Below are 8845 nucleotides of genomic sequence, written 5' to 3'. Positions count from 1 at the left end.
CTAGGAGATATACCTAGATGAGCATAGGAGGAGCATATTGAGAGGGTAGTTTGTTTTTCGTGAGAGGTAGAGTACTTGTGAATTTGGATCCTAGGAGGAGGACTTAGGGTGACTACAGGTTGGAGTGGAAGGTAGTATTGGGCCCGTCCTACTGAAAGCACCAGATCTGTATGCGACCCAAGTAAGAATTATTAGGATACTAAGGAGCATGTAGGGACGGGAAATCGAGTTTGAGTATGCTCGAGCGAGTCTCTGACGATTTTTCGTGTTGTGTTTCAGAGACATTATGGTGGGTACACGCCACAACCCCGGGAGCAGTGATGCCAGTGACGAGGAGATCCGCAGGATCATTCATGATGAGGTGGGCGAAGCTATCAGAGAGGTCATTCCAGAGATGTTCGGGTCTATTAAGACCACGTTGATTGAGACACTCGATGAGCGATATGTTGTTGTTACTGAGGTTGCTCCTGCTGCAGCCACCGCAGCCGTAGTTGCTGCTAGACCACAGGGAGGTGACTCGTCGTTGCTGCGGAAGTTCAGCAACACGTAGCCACCAGAGTTTGATGGGACTCAGGATCCGATTGCTACTATAAGATAGATCTCCGACATTAAGGGGTGTTTCTACACGTGTTCATGCCCAGAGCACATGAGGGTTCGGTTCGCACTGAACCAGCTTCGCTTGGGAGCGAAGGACTGGTGGAAGTTCGTGACTGCCAGCTTTACACCTGCAGTGACATGGGAAAGGTTTACACGGTTGTTTCGAGATGAGTATGTTCCCCAGGTGGAGAGGGAACGGTTAGCCCATGAGTTTCTGTATCTCAAGCAGAAGACAGAAACTGTGACCGAGATCACGAGGACGTTCCATGAGAGGGAGCTGTTTTGCCCTGAGCACATGTCTAATGAGCAGACACGTGTGAGCCGATATCTGAGCATGCTGAGGAGGGATATACGGGAGTTCGTGGTGAACTCGTCATACCAAACATTGGATGAGCCTCAGACCAATACCAGGCGGAGGGAGATTGAGCTAGAGTTACAGGCTAGGGAGGAGGGAGAGTCTCAGGGGAGAGACCGGATGCGAGAGCGAGAGGCCAGAAGGGCCGCACTTGTGGCAAGTACGGCAAGAGTCACGAGGGGTCTTGTCGAGCGGGGATTTGCTACAAATGTGGTTAGGAGGGGCATATGGAGAAGGACTGCCCCATGGGATTCTCTGTCTGTTTTCATTGCAACCAGACGGGCCACCGAAAGGCCGAGTGTCCTCAGCTTACTCAAAGATCAGTTCAGGCTTCTGTTCCCTCTGCCTTGCGTACTAATGATAGCCGGCCGGCGAAGGCTGAGACCCCGAGAGCTCGTGGGAGAGCATGCCAGCTGATAGCGGAGGAGGTCCGCACAGCACCTGATGTCGTGGCCGGTATGTATTTCCTTATTCCTGTTATCTTGAGATTTGTTTATGCTTATATTGTGTTGTATATAGGTACTTTTCCTGTGAGTTCTGTGCTTTCTTTGGTGTTATTTGACTCGGGTGCGAGTCAATCCTTCGTGTCCTTATCCTTTAGTCGACACATTAGTGTTAGACATGAGGCGTTCAGTCGACCTTTGAGAGTTTCTATTGCCGACAAGCATGCGGTTTTTGCCACTGATGTGTTTCGGGGATGTGTGTTAGATATTTTCGGTGTTGAGTTTCCTATAGATTTGGTGCCGATAGCGATGGGTGACATTTGTGTCATAGTGGGCATGGATTGGTTGAGCCGGTTTGGAGTTGTGATTGACTGCGAGCGTCAGTTGGTGACCATATGAGACTCTAGTGGGGAAGTGCTTACTGTGTATGGCGAGGGGACCAGATCTGGATCAGCTTTTTGCTCAGCTGCTAGGGCGAGACAGAGTTTACAGCAGGGATGTGTGGGATATTTAGCTTATGTGACGGATACGAGAGTTTCCACTGAGAGGCCGAGTTCTACCTCCGAGGTTCCGATAGTATGCGAGTTCCCAGACGTTTTCCCCGAGGAATTGTCAGGTGTGCCTCCCGAGAGGCAGGTGGAGTTCCGGATTGATTTAGTTCCGGGTGCGGCGCCTATTGCCAGGGAACCTTATCGCCTGGCGTTGCCTGGGATGCAGGAATTATCTTCGCAGCTCCAGGAACTGTTGGGGAAGGGTTTTATCAGACCGAGTAGCTCACCGTGGGGAGCACCAATCCTTTTTGTGAAGAAAAAGGATGGTTCACACCGGATGTGTATCGATTACCGGGAGTTGAACAAGTTGACGGTCAAGAACCGTAATCTACTACCGAGGATCGATGATTTATTCGATCAGTTGCAGGGGGCGTGTTGGTTTTCCAAGATTGATTTGAGATCTGGGTATCATCAGATTAGAGTTTGCAAGGAGGATATTCAGAAGACAACCTTTAGGACTCGTTATGGGCACTACGAGTTTGTGGTGATGCCTTTCGGGCTCACCAACGTGCCGGAAGCGTTCATGGATCTCATGAACCGGGTGTGTAGACCCATGTTGGACAGGTCGGAGATCGTGTTCATCGACGACATCTTGGTATACTCGAGGTCCAGAGAGCAGCACGAGGAGCATCTGCGGGAGATTCTTGGGGTGTTGAGGATGGAGAGGCTTTATGTCAAATTCTCCAAGTGTGATTTCTGGTTACGAGAGGTACAGTTCTTAGGACACCTCGTTAACCAGAATGAGATTTTGGTCGACCCGACCAAGATTGAGGCAGTCATGCGATGGGAGGTGCCGAGATCCCCATCCGAGATCAGGAGTTTTCTTGGCCTGGCAGGCTACTACAGGAGATTTATCAGGAATTTCTCTAAGATTGTCGTTCCTCTTACCATATTGACCAGGAAGGGTATTACTTTTGCTTGGGGGCCCGAGCAGCAGGCCTCATTCGAGACTCTTCGCCAGAGATTGTGCGAAGCTCCAATGTTAGCCCTTCCCGAGGGAGTGGAGGACTTTGTAGTTTATTGTGATGCATCGATATCATGAATGGGTGCCGTGTTGATGCAAATGGGGCACGTGATAGCATATGCATCGAGGTAGTTGAAGCCTCACGAGACGAGGTATCCCACCCACAATTTGGAGTTGGGGGCGGTGGTGGTCGCCCTCAAGATTTGGCGCCACTATCTTTATGGTGTTTGGTGTACCATATATACAGACCATAAGAGCCTGAAGTACCTCATGGATCATTCCAACCTGAACATGAGACAGAGAAGGGGGTTGGATGTGGTGAAAGACTACGACTGCGAGATTCTGTATCACCCTAGCAAGGCTAATGTGGTAGCCGAGGCCCTAAGTCGCAGAGCAGTGAGTGCTTCGATCCGAGACGTGTGCATGAGGATGACGGTGATGACCCCGGTCTTAGATACCATTCTGAGTTTGAGACTGATGGTCGAGGGCTTCTGACTTTCCGTGGGCGGATATGGGTACCATATACAGGTGGAGCTTGACGTATTTTGATGGAGGAAGCCCATTGGTCGAGATTCTCGAGCCATCCGGGGGCCACCAAGATGTATTTGGACATGAAAAAGGATTATTGGTGGCCCTATATGAAGAGAGATGTGGTTTGGGTAGTTGAGAGGTGCTTGACCTGTTGTCACGTCAAGGCGGAGCACCAGCGTCCTCATGGAAAGTTACAGGCCTTAGAGGTTCCCCAGTGAAAGTGGGATCAGATTTCTATGGATTTTATCACCAAGTTACCGAGGACTGCACGAGGCATTGATGCGATATGGGTGAGTGTAGACCGGTTGACGAAGAGTGCTCACTTTCTAGCGATTAGTGAGAGCTCTTCAGCTGAGAAATTTGCCGAGATCTACGTTCGAGAGGTGGTGGCACGGCACGGGGTGCCAACATCTATAGTGTCAGATCAGGATGTACGATTTACTTCCAGGTTCTGGAAGAAATTTCATGAGGAGTTGGTACCCGACTGCACTTCACTACAACCTATCATCCATAGACAAACGGGCAGAGTGAGCGGCTGATTCAGACGCTTAAGGACATGCTACGTGCATGTGTTATGGACTTCGGTGGAAGTTGGGACACTTATTTGCCCTTGGCTGACTTTTAATATAACAACAACCATCACTCCAGTATCGATATGCCTCCCTTCGAGCTTTTGTACGGGAGGAGATATCGAACTCCTATTTGTTGGGGAGAGGTAGGGCAAAGAGTGATGGGGAGCACTGAGATAGTGCTCAAGACGACTGAGCAGATTCAACAGGTCAGACAGAGGTTACTGACGGCCCAGAGTCGTCAGAAAAGTTACGCAGACCGGCGACGATCTGAGTTAGAGTTCCAGGTCGGAGACTTTGTCCTCCTGAAGGTGTCCCTATGGTAAGGGGGATTCGATTTAGGAAGCGAGGCAAGCTGGGCTCTAGATACATTTGTCCTTTCAGGGTGATCGCCCGAGTGGGTAAGGTAGCTTATCGGTTGGAGCTACCTGTAGAGTTGAGTCAGATTCATAACACCTTCCATATGTCCCAGCTGAGGAATTGTGTAACCGATGAGACGGCAGTGGTCCCTTTAGAGGACATTCAGGTGGATGCGCGCCTGAACTACATTGAAAGGCCGATAGCGATCTTGGATAGGAAGGTAAAGGTCTTGAGGAATAAATAGGTACCTTTGGTTCAAGTTTAGTGGCAACATCGGAAGGGATCCGAGTGGACTTGGGAGCCGAAGTCCGAGATGCGAGAGCAGTACCAAGAGTTATTCTCGGAAAACGACTTCGAGGGTGAAGTCTGATTCTAGTGGGGGATAATTGTAACATCCCGAGTCCCAGGTATATTATTTAATTAATTTCATTCATTTTGGCAGAGCAACTCGACGAGTTGGATACCTCAACTCGCCAAGTAGAGGAGTAAATTGGCCGAGTGACTTTAGAGTCTACTCGACGAGTCAGAGGACCCCGACTCGACGAGTAGGAGCTGTGTGAGGAAACCCTAAATTTCCAGGTTTGTGTCCTATTTAAAGGACCTTAAGCCATCATTTACGCCACCCTTGTCACCCTACTACACTGTGAGAAACCCTAATCGAGCTGTAACCTTGTGTGAGGGAAATAGAGGCTAATATTGTGGGTTTTAGTGCATTCTTTGAGGAGAGTTGGAGAGCAAGAGACTTTGGACGAGAAGGAGCTTCAGGATCCGGTGTTCACTCATTCTTAGCTTATGTTTGAAGGTAAAAGTCGCTATCTTGCTCATTGTTTAGTTAGATCTTGTTTTTAGGGAGTTTAGGGCCTTTTCCCATCCTTCTTTGAGTTCTAGAGTGTTATGAACTTGTCATGGAGTTGAGGCTCCATATCTGGACATATTGAGGTCCCATGAACCCAAAGATCCAAGCTTTATCAAGCTTTGGACAAGTTTCCATGCATGAGACCTCTTATGGAGCTTATTTTGGCATTTTGAGCCATAGATGCCATGCATGAACGTAAAGCTTGCAGCTTTACGTGATAAGTGAGCATTGGAAGGCTAGATCCAGAGTATGAGACACCATTTCTGCCCAAAATCGTCTGAATGAGAAAAGGGGCTGAAGGGACTCGACGAGTCGGTTAGGGTTTTCCCCGACGAGTCTGGACACATGCAACTCGGCGAGTTGATGAGACAACTCGACGAGTTAAGTTGGATTTTCACGACACTTCTGAGGAAACGAGGGAACTCGACGAGTCACATAGATGCACTCGACGAGTTGGGTCAACAGGGACTGTTGACTCGAGTGTTGACTTTTGTTGACATTTAGGGTTGGTCAAGACTTGGATTATGGAGACCATGGAGGGGTAAACTGGTCTTTTACCCATTCCAGGAGTTAGAGAGAGGGGTTAGCTTAATTTATTTTGAGTTGTGGTTATAAGTGTTAATTATAGATGATTATGACATGTAGGCGGGGATTAGACCGTTCGAGGGGTACGAGGTTTACTTGCTTACTTACGAGGTAAGTCTTCTCACTATACTTACCATGAGTGGTAACTTTGTGTGACCAGAAAGTCTTGTATGCTATTACTGAGTATTGTGATATCCTGCATTATGTCTTTGTGATTTATGTTGTGTATTATTCTGAGCTTCATTGAGTTAGGACCGGAGGGTCCAACCTGAGTTGTGGGACTGGAGGGTCTCCACTGAGACACATTGACCGGAGGGTCTTTATCGAGATATAGCCATGAGAGTCTAACGAGATGTGTGTGGTATTTTGGGGAACTCACTAAGCTTCGTGCTTACCGTGTTATGTGATATGTGTTTCAGGTATTTCTCAGGATCGCAGGAAGGTGTCGGCTTGATTGTACACACGATATGGAGTTATGTTTTTGAGGATCCTGGATTTTTATTCAAACAATTATGGATTTGTGTTTTTGGTAATTGACACTTTGGGGTTTTGTGAAATGTGTTAATGAGAATTATGTGATCTTAAAATGGAAAATTTGTTTGAAAAATTACGGTGTTACATTGGAACTATTAAGGCGTAAAAGTTTAGAAATCCTAATGTAAAGAGTCAAATTAATAGAGTTCAGAGATTCCATGGTGATGGTAGCATTACAAAGATGATATTTCATGATTAATCACAATATCCCTTTGAGTGCGTTGCAAAATATGTTGATAGGTTTTCTATAAAAAGAAAAAAATATCATTAAAAAACAGTCGTCTTTCATTTACTTGTTTAATGTTGATTATAACAACTTACTTTCGCTATCTTTTCCAATTCATGCCATTGAAGATGTTGTCAAAGTTTTGCTAGAGGGCTTGGGTGAAGACATCAATAGAGAAGGGATTAGGAAAACCCCTCTTCGTGTTGCCAAAGCTCTTCACGAAGGGACCAGAGGTTCGCTCATTATCATTATATCACCACTCTTATCTTCATTCCGTGTTTCATTTCAATCATATTTTAGTTTGACAGTTTGCTAGAATTACATAGAAATTTGGCATTTGGTTTGAAAGTAGTGACTTCAAACTCTCAACGAATCTAGAAAATCTTTCTAATAATTTTGAATTTCTCCAGGCTACAATCAGAAGGTGAAAGACGTAATCTAAGGTGCATTATTTCCTGAAGTAAGAGTCGAAAATGGAGTTGGACAAGCTGGAGGAGCTGGTGGTCTTGTTCTTGTTAGAGATCTTGGTCTCTTTTCATATTGTGAATCTTGTTTAATCCCATTCCAGGTCAAATGCCACGTAGGCTCTATTCCATCTGGTTAACTTGTTGTGGGCCTTAGCAAACTCTCAAGGGTCGCCAACATCTTTGCAAAAAGACTCCAAGATCCACAACGTTTAACAGATGAAATATGTTTAGCTCTACAACATTGGATCAAGCCAACTGGTGCTGCTGTCATTCTTCATTGTTCACATATCCACTTTCCCAAACTTTCCCCTGGGTTTCTCGACTCTGATCACTCAAAATGGGTTCTCAAATGATCCAGCAGCAAGAAGTAAGTTTTTGCAGAGCATTCCTAGATATTCTTTGTAACCGATAAGGTAAATTTACTCTAGATTGCTGCAATTTTTGTTGTTAAACTTCACACTTCTATGTAAACTTCTATTAGTATATTTTATTTTTTGCATTCACAGGGGTGTCTAATAAGGTGAAACAGAAGTATATGTCTACATTTACTCATTCATGGATTTTCTTGTGAACTAAGAGATAGATAGATAGTGTAGAAGCACAAATCTTAAAGGTCTTTATTTTGCTAAACACGTGGATTATCAATATGTTCCTTTCCCTCCCAATTGGTAGTAGGTTGGAAAAAAAGTAGCTCATAATGTTTAATGTTCAATAGAAAAAAAGAGCCAACATTCCAAAAATGATAGTCTGGTGTGTATACATGCTTCCAGAATCTTCTCCTTGCAATCTATCAGGATACTATAAGTTGCATCAGGTTTAAGGAGGAATGTGAACATATGTGGATAATTTTTCTGTTTCACTCTACAAATCCTTCTTGAGGTGTGAATGGAATTGTGTGTATTCTGTCAGAATTTAGAAGAAATTAGTCTATTATGATGTGAAAGTTGAGTATGAGGTGTGAATGGAATTGTGTGTATTCTGTCAGAATTTATTTATATAAATCCATTCTTTTAGAATGTTTGTATTCTAGCAGAATGTGGTTTATGTATTCTGCCAAAATTTATAAATCAAATCTTATCAATAATATTATTTTAGAATAGATTAGTGTTTTTGTTAGATTTTAATGTTTTTTTTTTCTTTTTAGGCTTTGAAGAGTTTGTCATTCATGTGGAAAAGAAAGAAAATATGGAGAACAAGAGTGTCTTATAGTAGAATGTATTCCGCCAAAATGTATAAAATGAATCTTAGCAACATTATTCTTTCAAAATGAATTAGTGTTTTTTGTTGGATTTTGATGTTTTTGTTGCATTTGTGATAGGAATTGCTTGAAGACCTTATAGGAATGACGTGAAGAATGAATCGAAGATTGATCATACTCACAGTTTAAGAATGTTGTTGTTTTTTTAAGAATTACACTTGCTATTCTTTCATAATGTTGTTATTATTCAAGAATGTTCTTTTTGTATCACAATCATAGAATATAATTATTTGATATATTATTTGTTCAAGAATCGATTTTGTATATTGTTTCATAATGTACTTATTCATGTTTTCTTCTTATTTATGTATTCTTAAAAGTTTTCATAAACTGTTATTCTAACAGAATGTCATTATAACAAAATTTCATTCTAATAGAATCTCATTATGACAGAATAAAATAAGTTATAGTCGGTTATGATTACAAATTAAATTAGAATTGAAATTTAATTAATTTAAAAAAAATCAGAATTATCCCTTTAATTTCGAAAATTTCATTTTTTAAATATAATTAATTGTCTAAAATACCCTTTTAATTAAATTTGAGTGA

The 8845-nt window shown here is 43.5% G+C and overlaps 1 pseudogene; it reads left to right on the top strand.

Moving 5' to 3' along the window:
• Positions 1-394: 394 nt before the first annotated feature.
• Positions 395-8389, top strand: LOC145158720 (GTP cyclohydrolase 1-like; annotated as a pseudogene).
• The last annotated feature ends 456 nt before the right edge of the window (positions 8390-8845 follow it).

This window comes from Lactuca virosa, chromosome 2, assembly GCF_052849685.1.
Source record: "Lactuca virosa cultivar CGN04683 chromosome 2, Lactuca_virosa_CGN04683_v6, whole genome shotgun sequence".
Taxonomy (NCBI): Eukaryota; Viridiplantae; Streptophyta; class Magnoliopsida; order Asterales; family Asteraceae; genus Lactuca; species Lactuca virosa.
Note: the sequence above shows the minus strand (reverse complement) of the source record. Positions and strands in the feature narration are given on the sequence as shown.